Source organism: Melozone crissalis, unplaced genomic scaffold, assembly GCF_028551555.1.
Source record: "Melozone crissalis strain CALT ecotype California unplaced genomic scaffold, PUWL_Pcris_2 ptg000042l_1, whole genome shotgun sequence".
Classification (NCBI taxonomy): Eukaryota; Metazoa; Chordata; class Aves; order Passeriformes; family Passerellidae; genus Melozone; species Melozone crissalis.
Window position 1 is genome coordinate 8,641,288 of NW_026535820.1, and position 20,441 is coordinate 8,661,728.

Sequence of the window (20,441 nt, forward strand, 5' to 3'; positions counted from 1 at the left end):
TCCTCCACTCCACAAACCACCAGCAGCAGACCAGCAGGGCTGATTGCTTATCAGGTATCACAGAAGAAATTAGCTTTCCAGAAATCTTAGAAGAAAAGTCATACATGGAATTTTGGCATGGGAAACCAGGAGAGAACTGGATGGGGGTTTAAGGCCAGCAGGATCATCAGGAAAACAGAAAAAAGGGGGAAGTTACAGGATATAAATTGGTCACTGGAGGCTTCTCTATGCAGTATCTCTGTTCTGTGTTCCTTAATAGCCTGTTTGTGTTGTCACTCACACTTGTCCTTCTGAGGAAGATTAGACCTTGCAAGGACTTGAAGTTAATAAGTCCATAGACACTTTTTAAGAAGATGAAATATACTTTTGTTATCTCATAACAGTTTGATGTAAGTATGGAGCATTGCAACCATTCAATCTAACTTGCCCTACCTTCCATCCTGTTTTCTAGTGAGGGTCTTCTGGGGAGAGTCTTTTACAAAATTCTGGAAAGCAAATTAGTAACATAATGAGTTATAATGTCAAGCTTTATTGACTTCTGTATGGCAACAGATTCAGCTGAATTCTCTCATAGACAATATTTGCGGATAAAGGCCTGAAGTTTTATATGACATTGAAAGTTTTAGAAATGCAGGAGGAAATTCCCTATTTTTTATTATTTGTACTGCATTTTTCTACAAGCTATTGGAAAGCATTCAAACAGTCTCATTTTTCATTTAAATGTTGCATCTCTTCATACTGCTGATGTTATGTGTAATAGTGGATCAGGCTTTACTCTCACATAGATCAAGAGTAGATAGCACAGGCTATCAGAAAGGAGATAGCAGATTACCTGCATTTGTTGTGCTTGTATCAGTAAAATAAGTTTGCATTTAGCACCTCAGCCAAAGGATAAAGATCAAATGTAGCTATTGAACTCAGTGAGTTATTGATCAGCAGATTTAATTCAGCATATTAAGGAAAAAAAGTTGCTAGAGAAAGGCAGATGTTAATCTATCTACTACAATATGTTTTAGAAGGTGAAAGGATAAAGAACCCATCTCCCTCCACCCAAAAAGCCCAATAAACCCTCCAACAACCCATTAGAGAAAAAAGTTTCAACTTCTAGGCAGTTAGGCTTTTATTCACCTAGTCAATTTTGGTATATTATTACCATTCAATAAGCCACTTTTTCTGACTCTCTGCCTCTAGTGGGTACCAATAAGGAACTTTGCCAGGAACAAAATTACACAAAAATCTTGTACAGCTATTTTCCCATGCTGTGCTCTGAAAGATGTAGAAATCCTTCCTGACACAGGTTTTTTCACTTGCATCCAAAAACATCAAGTATATTTTCACTTGATAACCTACAGCAGCTTATAATGGACAAAAATACATGTGAGAATGAATAGAGTGGATGGCAACTCTGCTTCAAAGTCAAGGCAGGCTGATTAAGATTCCCTGTGCAGCTTCCCTGAAGCCTCTTTCTGTGCACTTTTTGTGACATTGTCTCTCATTACATGCTCACATACAGCTCTTTTCACAGGGCATGAGTGCAATCTGTGCCTCAGATGAGCAATGATCACTGACAGAGGAATTACTTCATGTTTTCTGCATTGCTCAGCATGCATTGCACATTTTCTGCATTACACCATGGCAGAGAGCATCTCTTCACTACTCATTTTGGTCTATTCTTCTCTGCATCGGATTTCTTATCCTATCCATTCCTGGCCCCACCTTTTAGTCTTCCCATCTTAGTCTCAATTTTCCCAGTCAGGCTCAGACTTATCTGGTCTCTGACTCCTGTACATTCATTCCAGGCTGAGTGACATTGCAGTTGCTCCAAGAAGATGGAGCCTTTGTTAAGGCAGCAGAGACAGCTCTAAGCTAATTCACACAGGAAGCATTAAGAGTGAAACCTGGACTAAAACCTGCTGAAGCCCTGAGCAAACACTTGGTAGCCCCATGGGGCTGAGCCCCATGTCACCAATGTTCAGTGTTGCTACAGCAGTGCAGTGCCCGTGGCTGCCTCTCCATTTCCAGCGCCAACTGCTTTCAGCCTCCCTCTTCACATCTGTTTTCTCTATCAATAATCAAACAAGTTTTGGACTACTCTGCATACAAACTGGGATAGATGTCATCATGGAGGGGTCCTGAGACATTATTTTCTAGACAGCAGCAGAAATGGCAGTAATATTGCTATTAATCTCTGTGTCTCCAACACAGCTCTGATATCCCTTTATAGCAAGGCTTCCACTTTGCCTCAAGAGCAGAAATGTTTCCCTGTTCAGCCTAGTAATATTCACACAGGCTGGATCTTGGACACTAGCTCAGAGGCAAAAGCAAAGCTCTTTGGCCACCTTGCCCTGATATTCTGTGGGCCACCAGTGCAGAAAGCAGATGCTTACAGGAGTCCATTCATCAGAGCAGAGCTCTATCCCAGGCTGATTCTCAGCCTGCAGCTCTCAGCATTGCCCAGCTAACAAACACGTACAGGGGCTTTCTGCAAAAGTGCAGTGCAAACAGGAAAGCTTGAGGCAAAAGAACACATGATAATCAACATCAATGCACTAAATGCTTCTATTCAGGACAACATAAGCTCATTTTACGTTTGCTTACCCAGGCCTTACTGTGTCAAAAGAAATACTGAAAGATGATTTTTTTCAGCTTTTTCATAAATTTCAGCTTCCAGCTTTTATTACTTTGTAATTAGCCATGCATGTTGCTTTAATAAAAACTATACCCAGAGAGAAAACTCCCTAAATAGTCCCTAAATTGGTCCCTCAAAGGGAATTTGGCAACCACCTCAGATGATTAAATGGTGATCAAGTAACTCCCTAAAACTGAGAAGCAAGATGCTGCTCTGCAGCCTCCCAAGATTTCTGGTAAATAGCTGAGACTTGCATTGCCCCTGTTACCCAGGGAGGAAGGAAATCTGCTGGATGGTGCTGAAAATGAGACTCTTCCCTTATCTCCCTGTCTTGCAAACACAATATATGTTTGGCTCCATGTTTTATTGCTTCCATTCTCATCCTGTAAGGAGCCCTGAGGCTTTATGCATCTTCCCTGGCATGTGTTACTGCACAGCTGGGGTCAATGCAGTTCAAGGAGAAGGTACTACCCTGGTGAGTTGCCTAAGCCTATTCTCACCAGAAGACTTGCCTGAAGAGTTTCCATCCATCTTTTTATCAGATTCAGGAGTAAATTAGCCCTTTCATTCATAGTATCTGCTTCACTCAAAACTTGGTTTTGATTCTTTATGTTTTTCTTGTGGTCAGAAATTTTTTGGCAGGTTTCAGCCAAGCTTTGAGGGAAATTTTTCAGAACCTTCTAGCCAGATATACACCCATATGTCTAAACCTGCCAGTCTGGGTTTTTATTTTCAGGACGAAACTAATAATCATTTTTGCATTCAGCAAGACACTGCATGAATTGAAGTTATGGGGCTTTCCCATCAATTTTTACTCGCACTTTTTTTTTCCCCTCCATCTCAAGTTTGCAAGTTGGTATAGTGTTAACTGTATTGAGATTGCTGATGTTTACTCCAATTTATGCTTGACCTGATGGCAGCAGTTGGGCCTCCTGTTTTTCCTCTATCAAAGCCACCAGGACTCCATCATGGACTGTCAGCATGAGTTCCAGTTGCACGGGTAAGGCACTGTGTGAAATCAGAAACTTCATCTGCAACCAGCTGTATGCAGTGTGTAGCAGTGCAACCTCTTCAAGCTGGTGGTGACCACATCCTCCAAGAACAAACCAGTTCAGAAATATGTTAAGGACATATTTGGGGCACAAAACAGCTCCAACTCTGTGACCTTCCTTAGGAAGCACTCTGGGAACCATTCAGGAAACTCCATCAGGTTTCACAAAAAGATCAAAATATCTGCCATGGTGGCAAGTGGAAGTCCTGGAAGGAAACTGTCCTAGAGTTTTCTACTGCATTTGTTCCTAAGCGTCAAGTTACTTTCTGTACAGGTATTTGAGCACATAAATGCCTTTGTCCACCCATTACTCTCTCTAGTAGTTCCATTGTTGGAATAGAGCAATGTGCAGATTTGAGAATTTGAAGATGTGCAGAATTTGAATTTCAGATTTTTTTTTTTTTTTTACTAAATTAAAAAACCAACAACTTTAAACTGAAAGAGTGGAGGTTTAGATAAGATATTAGGACAAAATTCTTTACTGTGAGAGTGGTGAGACACTGGAAAGTTTGCCCAGAGAAGTTGTGGATGCCCCAAACCTGGGACTGTTCAAGACCAGGTTGGATGGGGCTCTGAGCAATCTGGTCTAATGGAAGGTGTCTCTGCCTGTGGAAGGGGAGGTGGAACTGGATGATCCTGAAAGTCCATTCCAAGCCAAGCCATTCTATGATTCTATGATTGATTCTATGACTGATTCTATGATTTATTCAATAATTGAAGAGTTATTTAATAACTGCGTGCTGTGGGAGGTTATTTGTGTACACAGGCACAAGGTCATACAGACAGAAATATACGTTTATACACATACTTCTACACAGAAAGGAATTCTACTAACAGTTAAATGCTCAAATATCTGTTTATGATTCTCTGAGTTCTGTTTACTGACAATTCTTCTTTCAGTCACTAAAAACATGTGCTCATTGATTTCACACTATGAACTCCCTCTGCAGGGAAATAGAGGTTTCACATAAAATAGGACAGAAAATGTAAACAGTGAATAATGAGGACAACATGAGTTTACAGCAATCTCAAACTCAGTTTCTTAAATTCTCTTTGCATGACCTTTATCTATGCAGATTCTCTCTGTCTTCAAGCAAGGAAAATATTGAGCTGAGAATGAACAGAATTATTCACATTTCAATGGCCACGGATAAAAAGGATTCACATATGCTCTTTAATCAGACACCAAGCATCTAAAAAACAAATAAGTTTGCTACATCCTTTAGACTGAGTATTCTGTTTTGAATCTTGACAGACTGTTTGAGGAAAATCCTTGTGGCCTTGGCTTCTCTACTGAACTCAGGAACTAAGATATTATACTGAAGCCAGTAATAGTGTTGTCATTTTCTGCAGCTACCAAACGTGCCAGACCACTAGACACAAGTCAGAAACATCTTCTAGATAGCATGTAAGTGAACACATTAATAGGAAAATATTCTCAGGTATGTGTGCTAGCTGTCTCAGGAAATCTTACTCTCTTATTCTCATCTGGGATGCAAATGATGCTTGTTTGTTGCTGTGCTATCTCTGCCTCGGGCTGTGGGGCAGCCAGAGGGGTGGCTGGGGTCAGGGACATGCCCAGGGGCTGGCACTTCAGCAGTGACTCCAGTGGGCTTCGTGGGAGAAAGGGCCTCCAGGGTTTCCAGTCAGGCTAGCCAGAATTAGCCTGAGTTTAGTGCAGTTTTGCTCTTTCTTTGGGGGTTGCAGGTGTACAAAAGAGAAAGCAAAACTGAAGGAAATGGACCCCATATGCAAAAATCTACTGAGAAAGGGAAAATTTATTTTTATATCTTCACATATAGAATGCTTCATCAAGCAGATGGGAGGGTGTTTGCTCTAGTTTAGACTTTGTGTCCTAAAATTAGACCTGTGGAGACTAAGAACCCTTTGGCCAGCTCCTTCATAAAAGAGGTGGTAGAGCTTTACCTCAAAGTTCTATCTGATGCAGGATTCTTCACAGTTTAAATACTTTGTGCTTAGTATTGTGAAGGAAAGCTACTGAGGCAGTGGGTGGGTGCATTTTTCCTTAGGGACATGGTATAATGTGATCAGAGCACTTTTCAACTGATGTTAGCTATAAAAGAGCTAGGTTGTCCTCTGTTGCCTGTCTACTCAGTAGAGAATACCAATTTGCTTGAGAGAACAATTCACTTCAGTTCATGAGCAGATAAATGCAATCCAGTGGTTTTACTCTGCTTCCACACACTATGATAGAGTCTAATTACTGAGATTTACAAAGGTAGGTGAGATGAATCCCACACAAGCTGTCTCACCTTGAAAAATGTATGTGGGTCTTGCACAGCCCCTCAAAATCCAAGAAGCATCAGGAGGTTCTTGAAATCAGGCAGCAGGGTGAATATAGGCATGTTCCTGCATGTTTTTAAAAATCCACAGCCTTACTTCCTAGAAAACTGAGTGCAAGATTCTTGCCTGTTATAAAATGTATATGGTTAATTTCCCTGGTAATATATGAAGCTCTCAGCCCTGTCTCCTGCTATGCCCAAAATGCTTGGCATTAGGATAAAGAAAATATGCGCCATTTGTCCCTGAAACTGTCTTCCATTCCCACAAAGCAGTGATGGCCCATGGATTAATGCTAGGCTATTGGGGAGATGTGTGAAAAGTACCAAAGGAAAGCACTCCTTACAGCTGCAATCAGTCATGATGCTTTCAAGCAATATAACCAAATAGCAGCTTTCATTCCAGTTCTTCCCCTTCCCTTTATAATAACTACCCAGATGCCGCTATTCTCTGGTGTGTGCATTTCTCGTCCTTCAGCTCTCCCACCACAATTTTCATCTGCTCTTAGGGGCAGTGCTGGCAGAGCCCTGTCCCAAACAACTTTCCCTTGGCTCATGGAGCCCCCTCCCTTATGATCTGCTTTCTGATTGCTTTGGGAAGACAGAAATTGGAGACTTCTCTGAACCACACACACCAAGAATTACAGCAGTTTGAGAGTCTCTAAGTAGAAAATATTTCAACAAGACTGTGCTAAGTCTCAAAAACCCATTAAACAGAAATGAGTTTCTGTAACAGCATAGTCCTGTCACAGTTGGGTTTTGTCTGCATGAGACACATCAGCATCTCCTAATACAAATGAGAAAGTTTTACATGACATCAAAATAACACCTTTCTAAACTCAGAGTGTGCTCTGACTAAAGGTGGCATAAATTTCAAGTAATTTCACTTCTATAATTATTCTAGGTTTAAGGCAGTGTAATAGGGAATAAAATATATTCTAGCAAGCACTGCTAGTCCTCACATTAACACCACATTTTAATTTCATGGAGAATTTTCACTAACACAGTTGAAAGAGGAAGATGGAACTAGAACATGGAAACAAGTCACTTTCAAATGAATTTATTTATAACGACTTCCTTTGAAGCAGCTTGCAAGCAACACAATCACTCATCCAGAATGGGGTTATTTTTCTAACTTTAGCTAATGTTAATTTAAATACCATTTTAGTAACAGTGAAAGAAAACTAACACTTGATTCCTTTTAATTTTGATTAATTATTCCAATATTTCTAAATATTTTCTAAATATTTTCTGTTAGATTTCCATTACTTTAGTTTCATTTGTTCTAAATAAATTATTACAGATATTTGCCAGGATAACGTGGAACATAAGCATTATTTAATTTTAAATAATCATTAAAAAGTGCATAATACAAATGTTATTCCCACCTCCTTTTATTTATTCTGAAAACAGGAAAAACCTAGTGATTCCAGGGAGCAGAACAGCATGCAAAGCATGATTTAAACACTACTAAAATGCAGGTCTAAATAGATTATTTTAATGTGGTTGAACAACCACCAACCTTGGGATCACGTAATTTCTTTACCATCTTAAAAAAAAAGTTTAAATAATAACAGTTTGTAGAAAAGGGCTCAAGGACTGAGCATAGTGGTTGCTTTGAGATATGCCTGATTCTGCAGCCTGCATTTACAGCTTTGAGACATCAGCTACTGAGCAAGGAGCCTCCTTCATCTCAGCAGAGCTGCTGAGCTGAGCCTCCACAAGTAACAATTGTTTTCTCAGGAGTGAAATAACTCTTTCCCCAGAAGTAAGCCTCTTTAAAATGCCCAGATGGCAACATTACCGAAGTAACATTCTAGAGTGATGCTAAATTAACAAGGTGCCCACGGCAAGGGATATGCAGAGAGACATCTGTGTTTCAATGATACTTCACCAATAGTTAGAATTATCAACAATAACAAAATAGAAAAAAAAAATCCCCTCATGGACATAACTTACAATATCTCTCACTGATAATAAACTGCCATCCAGACTTCACTGAATGTATACGCCATATGCAAGTATGGAGAATCAATCAGTTCTTTTGGCAACCTCTGCCAGAATTTGATCACCCTTACAGTAAAAAAATGTTTTCTTGTGTGCAGTTCGAATATTGTGTGTTCCAGTTTGTGTCCATCACCGCTTGTCCTATCAGTAGTCTTTCAGGTGTGTCAAATGTATCACAAAATGTTCATTTACAGAATATTAGAATGTTCAGACCTTCTTTCACAGAATGTTAGAATGCTCAGGTTATATTTCAAAGAATGTTGGAATGTTTTATCTTCTTTTCCTTGAGTTTATTTTCCGGTGTGACCTCCAGTTATTCAACACAGACTTATTTCTATAAATGTATTTCTCTGGGAATTCAATTGCCCATTAAATAGAGCTCTTACACACAGAGTTAGCAACAACATGCAACAGATATGTTGCATGAGGAAAGAAGTAAATTTATTGAACTACAGTAACAAAAAAACTCAAAACAGTTTACCTCTTCAGTCATTTTAGCAACTGTCTTTAGCTGAAGTACTACTAACTCACACACTGTGATTCTTGTTTTTTCTAAACCTTCTGCTGCTTGTGGAAGGTTTTAGAATTCACCACAGTACCCGATTGTTAATGTACCCATCTTTTCACTGTTTCAAACCCACCTCACCTATGAGATGCTTCAGTGGATATTTCCACTAAAGGCTTCCATTAGTATTGACTGTTGCCCACATCAAATGTTTAATGTGCACTGTCAGATTTAATCATGTGTTTGCTTGAACAAGATCCATTATTGTCTTTGCTTGTATTACAGAGATGGCTTAGTAGGGTTTTTCACTTCACAAATTATTGAATTTTTCTTTGATGAACTGTGCTGTTTGTTTTAATTATTAAGAATCTCAGAAAATTCTGAATGGTACAAGACAATGGCTTTTCAGTCAGCACTTTTGACTCTGACTTGCCCCAGCATCTCTTGCCTGCCCTGTGGAACAAATCTAAAATACACAACACAAGGAAGCATCAATGATTGCCTGTGCAATACATACATACATACATACATAGAGAGAGAGATCCCTGGAGCACCAGCTAAACCAATTTTGGTTCAGGCAATGTAGTGTGACAAATTTACACATGGACATTTGCTTCAAACACTTTCTGGACAAATTCAGCTCTGTTGAGATCCATCACCAGTATGTTAAAGTGCTTGTTAAGGCTGCATGTAGCCCTCTGGTGATTGTGTTGATGGATGACAGCTTTCTACTGCAGGAAGAGATTGAGCGCCTAGGGCTGACTCTTTCACATGTGTTAGCCTTATTTTTTTGACCATGGAGTTTTGTTCATATGCCAGTATCTTAGCAACAGCAGACAATCTGATTCTACCAAGTTCACTGTTTCCTCCCTGGGATATTAATACAGTAATGACATCCCCCAGTTTAAACTTCTATTTGCCTTTTGGGGTATAGAATGTCAGATTATTTAGTGCTGTGCACTACAAAGCAACAGCTCAGGGAGCAATCAGCCAATAAAGGCTCTGAACACTGTTGCTGTGATGGGGACAGGAATCATACCAGAAATATAGCACCAGATACACAAGTACTTTGGCAGAGTCTTACGTTTGAGACCTAAGAGTTTTAATGTCCTGAAATTGGGGACCAACAATAAGAAAGTAACCTGCAACTTCATGAAATGTCTTAAAATGCATCAGCAAGAAATTAAAAGTTTCTGGAAATTATATATTACTTAGACTACAGAGGAAGAGGCATAAACTCTTCAGGAGATTGTATCTGTACAGCAGTAGAACTGCAGTCATGTTCAGCAAGGTATTACTTGAATTGTTTGGAAGACAGCATTCATGAAACTTCTGGCTCATCCTTTAAGGTTATCTCTTATGTTGTGGAAAGGCACTGATAAAGTTAAATGAAAGAATAACATGACCTATTTTAACTAATTATTCCTTTAGGGTCCTGCTTTAACAACAATTTTTTCCCTACCTCTTCATCATTAGTATCCCAATATTCAAGGTTATATTGCAAGGTATTCAGAGTCCATTCTGCTGCCCCTACTTGCAAGTTGTAAGGAAGAAAGCTGAACAGGGTCTGGGAGTGCCACTGGTCTAATGTACACAACAGGCAAAAAAACCACCCCAAAACATGTACTGATTCCAGGCTGATAGGGTTTTTTTTTCAAACATGAATATGGTGCACAATGCACTTTTAATATCTGAACAGCAGTGTTCCTCTGTCTCCTGCTCTTCTTGTTCAGATTTTCCAGCTACATCTAGAGCCTGGACCCACATATTTGGTTGAACTCAGCTCTAGCACACCCCAACACTTCTGTGCGACTTTCAACAACACTCCTTGTCTCTGATGTTAATGCAGGAATCTGGCTGGTTGGAGACCTGCCCAGTATGTGCTAACAGACCACAGCAAACTTGTATGGGAATGTGAGCCACATCAGCTTCATGAAAACTAGTTTCTCTCTCCTTCTGAAACTTATAACACATATTTCATGCTTCCCTGGCTGTTAATTTGCTTCAAAACTCGACATTTCCACACTGTGATTGAGGAACGATAACAAGAGGCCTTCATAGTGAACTGGCAACATTTTAAAATTGGAATTCTGAACTAAATATGTTCATGGTCATCCTGAGACTACACACTGAAGAATGGTTTAGCATAAGGTGCAAAGAATTTTAACAGAGGTGTTCACATAAAGATTTTTACTCTCAAAGAAGTGTCTTGCTCATTCACTTGCAGAAAAAACAGGAAGAAAAAAATGGGATTTGGAAGGAAAATCCTTACTTTATTGGATTCAATGTGCTTCAGACTAAGTGTCTTGGAAAACATTCATTTTATTCCAGAGAAACACTGTCATTAGGAGAAAACTGGCAAAATTTTGTTCACAATTATTCTTAAGAGTAGAAGTCAGATTAACATGGGCCAATTGCAGAAAATAACTAGGACAATATACCAAAATAAGGGATACATTTTTATGAGGACAAAAATAATTTTAAGTAGACTTTTCAAGCTCTTTAATATTAAAATATATGTATCAATCAACAGTATTTCCTTTGACTAACCAGGAAAAATTGTTTAAGGCATCAAATTTTAGCCTCTTTAAAAAATTACTGTTACTCTTACTGCTCAGGAGAATAGTAATAACAGAAATCCATACTACTTGTATAGAACATTTTGTGAGAGTCATAATTACTTGTAAAGATAAAATGCCAGTCTGCAATGTTCAAACAAAATATAGTTACTTTTGGAATCATTTTATGATTAACATCTAAAGGTACTTGGGAAAAACATCCACTTGACTGATAAAATTGCTGCATGCAGTTCTACTCGGCTTAACAGAACCATTTATTTGAATACAAAAATATGCTTTTTTATGAGCATGAGAACATTGCCTCCTGTCTGAGAGCACATCTTTTGCTTCTGCAGGGAATGAGATCCTGATTTTGTGCTGCTTCTATCCTTAGCCTACTATTTTCAAAATTATCAAGGAACATGTTCATAATCAAAAAATGACAAAGGAAGGCAGCCCACAGTCTGAAGGAAAGAAAAGGCAAATAAGAGCTTTCTGAAGCAAAGAGAAGGCAAACAAGAACCCCATTGTTTAGATATATTTAACTGACATGAAGATACATGTAGGTAGTGCATGGTTTTCTTTCAGAACTGGGGATCAACTGCCTTCACAATACTAGTAAAAACCAAAAGAACAGCATTCTAGTACACTTGTGTAAAAATTTTATGCAAGCAGAAGGATGCCATTTTTAACAATGGATGTTACTTTGGAATGTCTCAATAAAACATTTTTTGACAATGCTCATCATAACTGCAGACAAAAAGTTTCCCATAAATACCTGAGAACAGAACACACTGCTACTTTAAACTCATATTTCTTCAGCTAGCATTCTCCTTTCTTCCCACTGCTCCTTTTTATCTGCCTAGTCTGACAGTTAGAAAAAGTACTAAAAGGACAAAACACCAATTATTATTTCAGTTATGTCTTCCTGGGTAGCCCTTAAATCTCACTTTTAATATCCTAATTTTTCTAAATAAAGTAATGCAAAATTATTATTGAAAGTCTATCTTTGAAAATTCAGTATTCTAATCAGGACTATACCAGAAAACAGCAAGACATAAACATTTCTTATGGCTATTGGAAGAAAGGGCAGACCACTCAGGAAGACTACAAGGATATTGTGAAGTTATGCTAGGAGAAAATTGGAAAGGCCAAAGCCTAACTAGAATGAAATCTATTAAGTCAGTAAAATGACAAAAAAGAAAAAGCTTAAAAAATGTTTTTAAAAATACATCGTCAACAAAAGGAGGGCTAGGGAGTATCTCCATCTTTATTCTATGCAAGGGGAAACATAGCAGCAAAGGATGAGAAACAGACTGAGATTCTTAATGCCTTCTTTGCCTCAGTCTTTAGTAGTAAAAACTAGTTATCCTCAGGGTATTCAGCCCTCTAAACTGGAAGACAGAGATGGGGAGCAGAATGAAGTCTCCATAATCCAAGGGGAAACGGCCAGTAACCTGCTACACCACTTAAACACACAAAAGTGCACTGAATAAAATCTGGCTGGATAAAACTGATGAAAAACTCTCTGGCCAGGCCCAGAAAGTGGTGGTGAATCGAGTTAAATCCAGCTGGTGGCTGGTCTCTACTGGTGCTCCCCAAGGTTCAGCAGCCAGGCCAGTCCTGTTTAATGCCTTTATCGATAAACTGCATGAGGGGCACTATGCAGCACTACAAGCTGGGGCAGAGTGGCTGGAAAGCAACCCAGCAGAATAGGACCTGGGAGTGTTGGTGAACCGCTGGCTGAAGGCAAGCTATTTTGTGCTCAGGTGGCCAAAGGCATCCTGGCCTGTATCAGCAATAGTGCAGCCAGCAGGACCAGGGCAATGATTGTCCCCCTGTACTTGGCACTGATGAGGCCACACCTTGAATTCTGTGCTCACTTTTGAGCCCCTCTCTAAAAGGAAGACACGGAGAAGGGGAGCAGAGCTGAGGAAGAATCTCTAGCAGAAATCCTGTGAGGAGCGGTTGACAGAACCGGGATTGTTTAGCCTGGAGAAAAGGAGGCTCAGTGGATACTTTCTCGCTCTCTACAACTCCCTGAAAGGAGGTTGTAGCCTATTCTACCAGGTCCAAGCAATCAGACAAGAGAGAATGGTCTCCAGTTTCAACAGGGAGTTTTAGACTAGATATTTGGAAAAAGTTATTTCCTAAAAGGTTGTCAAGCATTGAAACAAGCTACCCAGGGAACAGATGGAATTATCACCCCTGAAGCCTTTAAAGAAAATGGATGTGGCACTTGGGGACATGGTTTGCTGAACAAGGCAGTGCTGGGTTAATGGTCAGACTCAATGATCTTAGAGGTCTTTTCCAAACTGGACCAGTCTGTGATTTTATGATTCTGTAATTCTATAAATATTTCACACAAGACAAAAACTAGCATTATTTTTATTAACAACAAGGTAAACCACTGACAATTTAATTAAGGGAGTACAGAAGACAAAGAAACAAGATATGGGTGTGGCAGAAAGGGAAAAGCCAAAAGCAACTAATTACCATTGGTTTCAAGAAAGGCTAGGGTTTGGAAAATCATAAAGCCTACAGTTCCATGGACATTGGGGCTGCAAAAGGCATGCCAAGGGGGGGTGGCATTGCACCAAAGCAAATTTTGAGGGCTTTTGCCAGGACTGCTAAACCACCCTAGATTTTTAGATTGCCCTCTTCATATACACTGTCTATGGGAAGACCTGGGGTTTATTACTTCCTTTCTAGGTAACCACCCTCAGACATTCAAAGAGCACAAGCTCTTTTCTTGAGGACATTCACACTCTTTTGTGAAGCAATACTGGAGCTGCAGTAAGAAGTACAGGAGGCAGCTTCACAACACAGGACTTTATGGACAATATTTAGGAGCTTTCAAGTGTTCTTAACCCTCACTTTGAGCCCGTGACACAACATGACATCCAGTTCCTTAGGACACAACTTCTAACATGAGAAAAATCAAATTTGCCATCCAAAAGAGCAGTTCAACACTGAACCTGCAGGCTATGCCCAATACACTCTGTTTGCTTTGCTGGGTTAGTTTTCAGACGGATGAGCTCCCCAGTCTGCACGGAGGAGATGGAAACACAGCTGGGGACACATTGCAGAGAGATCAGGCAGATTTTGGCTTGTACCCCTGTATCCCTGTGGGCAGCACCACACAGGGATATAAACCTGCTTTAACTGGCTTGGTTTGCAGAAGAGCTCCATGATTAGCTGCCCTGGAACAACTAGAGGCAGAGGCGTGCAAGGCCAGAAATGAGCAGTCATGTGTGGCAACAGAGAAGCAAAACCTGCCTTCAGCTGTGATTGCCCCCAAACTGCTGAGTAGCTGGCAGCATTCAGTGTCAATTCTGTAGCTTTCTGCAGTGCTGGAAGCAAGAGAATATACTGGCTTGTTTTGGGTGGACAGAAAATCTGTGACCGCTCTGGTGGGAGGTGCCTCTGTTAACCAGCATGGTGTTAAAATGAACTTCTGCCTAGCTGAGATGGTCTTGCAATCACAACCCTTTCTGAAAGGCTCTGTTAGAGTCCATCAGCCATTAAGCCCCTCAGGCAATACATCAGACTTTTAAAGAAGACTCTCCACAAAGCTTTGAAATACAGTTTTTCACTGCCTTGAACTTACATGTCATCAATTCCTTTATAAATGGAATGGATATCTCACACTGATAAATATTTCCAACTCATATGCAAATGCTGTTCTAATTTGATACCATTTTTACTTACTTTATGTACTTTTAACTTTTGCATACAAGACCAGAAATTACTATCACGTCATTTACTATTACTCTTTTTCTTGGACGCTTAATCTTTACTCCATGCTAAGCTAAGTAATTTACTTGATCAAAGTGTAGGCTGTACTTGACAGCTGTCATAAAATCCCTTAATATTCCTGCAGTTTGATGTCTTCTCCACTACTTTATTGTCAGCACAGCAGTTTCCTTGCTGTCACCAGCAGCTTTTTCTGCTTTCCTTGATTTTTATGGCAATCTCCCAGACTGCTCTGTACAGCTTCAGTGCAGTTCACAAGTGCTGGGCATTTCGTAAACTGTGGTTTAGAGTCTCCACAGCCTTGGTGTTCAGTTACCAGTGAAATTACATTTAACTCCCAAGCTGTTTACAATTCAAACAAAAGGATTTCTCTGTACAGCATCCAAACCCGACAAAGTTACAAGCATTTAAGCTTTTTGCACAAAGATCAAATATAAAAACATCTCCCTCCTCATATTTCCTTTGGTTGCAGTCCTCTGCACACCATATAGCTTAGCTTGTATCTACAGAGCCTCTTTTTATGTATCCCATAAGCTTTTACTGATAAGCTCGCTCTTCTAATCCTCTAAGGGCTCCATACAAATTCAGTTTTTTCCCTTCTAAACTTCTTAATTTCTTACTTATTCAGAAGATATTTCTACACTTGACTCCTTAAAGACTTTTTTTTTTTCAGAATAGCTGTTAAGCCTTGTACCTAACTGGCCTATTAACAAATCTATCCAAAAAAGCTAAATTCCACTCTTTCCCATTTTCCTGAACCAGGCTTGACTGTACTCACAAGATGGTGTAAGGTCTTGAAGGAGCACATTAAAAAATCTTCAGTTAGCTAAGTGCCAATCTGATTTATAAACCATGTGTCCATTAAAATTTGTTCCAAACATTTCGGCTAAATGCCTTTCTATCAGATCAAGCAGTAGGTGCCTGTATCAAAATTTCCCAGACCCCCTCCACCGATCCTTTTAGGTATCTTCCCACTCCTTGACTCCTGAGCTCACAGCACCTGGCTGCAGCTGCTCTTCTGCAAATCCAGGCTTGGACCACGCTCCTTTCCAGAGCCTCACCATAGACAGCTCTCTTCCCATCACACTTTGCATCTGTTTTCACCTTGGATGCTCTCTCCTGGATCAGGCTCTTCCGTTTTCCCTTAGGCCTTCTACTGTAACAGAGGTACTGCATTCTGTAATCTTGGCATTGCCACGAAGCCAGATCCGGGCTTGGCACAGAACCAGACTTGCAGCAAGCAGCATTCCCTGGAAACAGCTTAGAGCACTGAGAAACTCGTGAGAGCGAGCAGGCAGGAGGGCAAAGCAGTGTCTCCTGACAATCAGGCAGCATTGCTGTATTGCTGTATTGCTGCTGGCAGAATACCTCAGTATCCATGCTAAGCTGACCTGCAGGAATGCAGGAAACAGGCTCTGCACAGCTCATACTTGGGGACCATGTACACCCATGACAGCTCTAGTTCTGGCGGTGTGACCTCCTGCAAGCTCCAGGACCTGGATTCTCTACTAGTGAGGAACACAGATGTAATTCCCACCTGGACTGCAGATTATAGTCCCTTCCTACATTTATGTTTGACAGAATCACACACTTATTAGGGTTAGAAAGGACCTCTGGAGAACATCTATTCCAACTCCTTCTGCCAAAGCAGAGTCACCTAGAGCAGGTAACACAGGCACAAGTCCAAGTGAGCAAATGTCTCCAGAAAGGGATATTCCTGGGCAGCTTTTTCCACTGCTCTGCCATCCCCAGTGTAAAAAAGTCAAGGTGTAATTTTGTGTATTTAAATTTATGGCCATTGCTCCTTGTCCTGTCACACTCTTTTCACCCACTTTTGGGATACTTATAAATAAGATCCCTTCTCAGTCTTCTCCTTTCTAGACTAAACAGGCCCAGCTCCAGAAGTCTTTCCTCATCTGAGAGATGCTCCAAACCCATAATCATCTTTGTGGACCTCCAATGTAGTGTGTCCAGTAGCTCCTTGTCTTTCCTGAACTTTGGAGGCCAGAACTGAACACAGTAATCCAGGTGTGGCCTCGCTAGGGCCCAGTAGAGGGGGAGGATCACCTCTGTTGACCTGCTGGCCACACTTATCCCAGTGCACCCAGGATATTATTTGTCCTCCTGGCCACAAGAGCACTGCTGGCTCATGGTCCGCTTGCCGTCTACTAAGAGTCCCAGTTCCCTGCAGAGCTGACCTACTGGAGAGCACTTTGAAGAGAATTTGAGAAATTTGTTGAATTTCACTAGTTTCTCTCTGTCCAACTTCCCTGCCAATCAAAATTCTGCTGAATGGCAGCCTAACCTTCATGTGTATTTGGAGCCATCCTTTCTCCACAAAAGAAAAGGAAGCATCCATGAAAAAGGAGCACACTGTGGCAAGAAAACTTTTGAGAAAAGCTGGACTATAGGTACCTAGGAACTCTTCACTGGGATGCACTCTAAAATAGAGACATTTCTTTTTTTTTGCCTTGTTAAGTCCACCTTCCTGCTGCACACATTTTGTAACATTCAGCTTTTATTTTACATAAAATAACATTTTATTTTACATTAAATAAAGGCTTTAATAATACTCTTAGGTTCAGTATATCTTTGCACGATCCTCCCAAGGCTCTCAGCCCTGCATGGTCAGACAGGATATAAAAATGAGTTATCCATAACTGCCACTGCTGCTGCAAACAGGATTGGATGAGGTGGTAGCACAAACAAAATAACCAGAAAGGAACAGGAAATATGAGAAAAGGGAGAGAACTAAGGAAGAACCTGATTGCATAAACCAAACTGCAACTGTGCACAGCTGCCCACACACACACTGCTCCAATCAAATGCCCTGTGCAAAGGAGAGCTATCCCTTGCTGTGAAAGACCTTGGATGGGACTCTGTCATGGACTGCCTCCCAGCACTGACAGGGAAATGTAGTTGCTGCAGCTGGTGCTGGCACTTCCACAGCAGGTTCCCCTCAGGTCCTTCGGTACCACCCGACATCCATCTACTGTCTGTGGGGTTTTCAGAAGCACAGACACAGCAGATCTTCATGTGCTGCAGAGCAAACTCAGCTCTGAACCTGAGGGACTCCTTGTCTTTTCCACAAACACACTGCAACTGCAGGCACAAAAACTGAGCACTCAGGAAGGTTGCCCATGAATGGTTTCATAAAGTGCCAGAGTCACAGAGAAACAAGTGCTGCAGCACAGCACTTCTGTGGCTGCTGACACACCCTGTTAACCGGCTTGTGTGGCTGGAGCTGTGCAAGATGTGGGCATTGCCTGTTTTCCACGAGTCAGCAATGATGCTGGCAAAGCAGGCATGACAATGTACTGCACTGTAAAGTACTGCTGACAAAACACTGCTAGCCTGGACAAGGATGGAGCTCACTAGTTCATACGTTCTTACCATAGGCTCTAAAAGTCAGACACCAAACTCCCTCTGCTCTGGCACACTCCCCATTTTCAAAAGGAATATTTCCATTAAAATTTGTCCTTAGCTCTCATGTAAAGGGATAAATCTGCTTTTGCTAATAACACAGATGTATTTTTTTTCACAAGCTGATTTTATGTCTACAGCATGGTCTCTGGAAACTCATCTTTCAGGTTGAAGCAATAAAGAAACCTTGCCTGAACTATCTTTATACCATCTGCCAAGAGCACTTTGCAAAGATCTCTGGGGTGCTCTGGAGCCTAGGTGAAGCCAACAGCACCCTGGATAACATAGCACCCTGAATAAATATGAAGAACCTGACTTATGGATCTTGGGAAAACAACATGGAAAACGGCCAGACTGCAACCTTTATAATGATAAAGGTAATTACAGAGTAAGATTGCTACAGAGAAACAGGCTGGAAGCATATTGTCTGTTGGTTGTGTGATTGCATTCAGTAATGAACAGTCTCTTGTAAAACCTGGCACAGATGTACATAGAGTATCACAGAAATAAGGAGCCCTCTCTCCACCATCTTCTTCAGTTTACATTACTGTTAATATTTTCTATGTTTACTGCAGGCATAAAAATCTAAGTAGCAAGTAATAAATCCATTCATTTTCTACACCTCTGTAAGATCTTTGCAAACTTCAGTGGGACAAAAAGCCTAGTATTTCACTTTCTTTCCATTAAGAAACCAGTTAATAAAGTTGCAGGTTTTCTTCCTTCTTCTGGGTTTCCTCCCCCACTGTGGAGTTCAAAGTTCCTGTTTACTGAACACATACAAAAACTGTTACTGATAGCATCAGGCAGCATTTGCTGCCTAGCTATATTTCTCATTACTGACACAAGACTACCCTGTCTAAGATTAACCCTGTATTGCTGCACAGCTTCTTACCAGTCATTATTATATGAAATGTTGAACAGTAAAATCAATGTTAAGGAAAATGATCAGTGTATCCTTTCAAGCTCCCATTCTGCCAGAGAAGCAACTGCAGACAAACCCCCCCCCCAATAAAAAAACACACCAAAAAAACCAAAAAGCCCCAAAAAACAAAACAAAACAAAAAAACACAACAAAAATAAATTCAACAATTTGCACCTTAAAAGGAATGGGAAGCTGGAAATCATGGATCTTTTAGTTTTTGCCTAATAGCACATAAAGTTTAACCTCAGCATGGTTGGAGTAAAACCCAACTCCTGAATACAAATGAAATGCTTTCTCATCCTATGATCCTTTAACTTTCACTCCCTGCACATGCACTTGCACTTCAGGGAGGGGGCAATCCTGCAGGACACTGGATATGTAACCATGTACATGTAGATGCCACTACAATGGAAATGCAGAGGAGACTATAGGGCAATTTCAGTTTGCAAGGCTGGTCTCAATTTTGGTCTTTATAGTTTTCGCATTCTTGGTTATGTAAGTTTAACACTTTAAAAAAAATAAAATACCCAAAAAACCTGTTATACTGCATGATCCCTAGTAATCACTTCTTCCCACAGTCACTGCCAAGATCTGTTTCTACAACCTGTGTATCAACAGACAAGAACGCTGCTTGAATTAAAAGCATTCAAACAATGCTGAATTAACACAGTTATTTTGTTTGTAATTTACTGAAAACTAATAAAAGGAATCAGAAATGAGACCAGAAAGAAATCAGAGACTCTTCCTAGTTCCCACTCCAGATGTCCATCCTGGCTATGAAGTTTCACACTCCCCCAAAGCAACTGAGGTGCAAAGAAAAAGTATAAATTAAGCCAGGTAGGCTTTTATCACATCACTTGGCTGAGGAGATAGTTGGATTTACTTCATTTTACTGAATGAGAGGAATTCGTCGAGGAACAGAGGGGTAGAGAGTCAGAACGTCACTATGACAGAAACAAGAATTTCTCAGCAATGATGCTGAGCACCGCTAACAGTGCACCTTCAGAAATTTAGCAGCAGTTTATGCCAACAGCAATTTCCATCAGAAAACTCCCTCCCAGCGTGCCGGGCGGGCTCCGGCTCGGGCTCGGGGTCCTGCCCCGCGGGCGGAGCACCTCCCTCGGCTCCGCCGCTGCGGGCTCCTGGCGCATCTGCTGCCTAGAGGGAGATGAGGGAAAAACCAGCCCAACCCACAGAGCTCAGGAGAACCGGCGGGCGATGACCGTGTGTGCTGCCATGGATGAGCTCGGCAGGTAGCGGCGGGACCCGCCGTGCTCCTGCCGGGAAGCG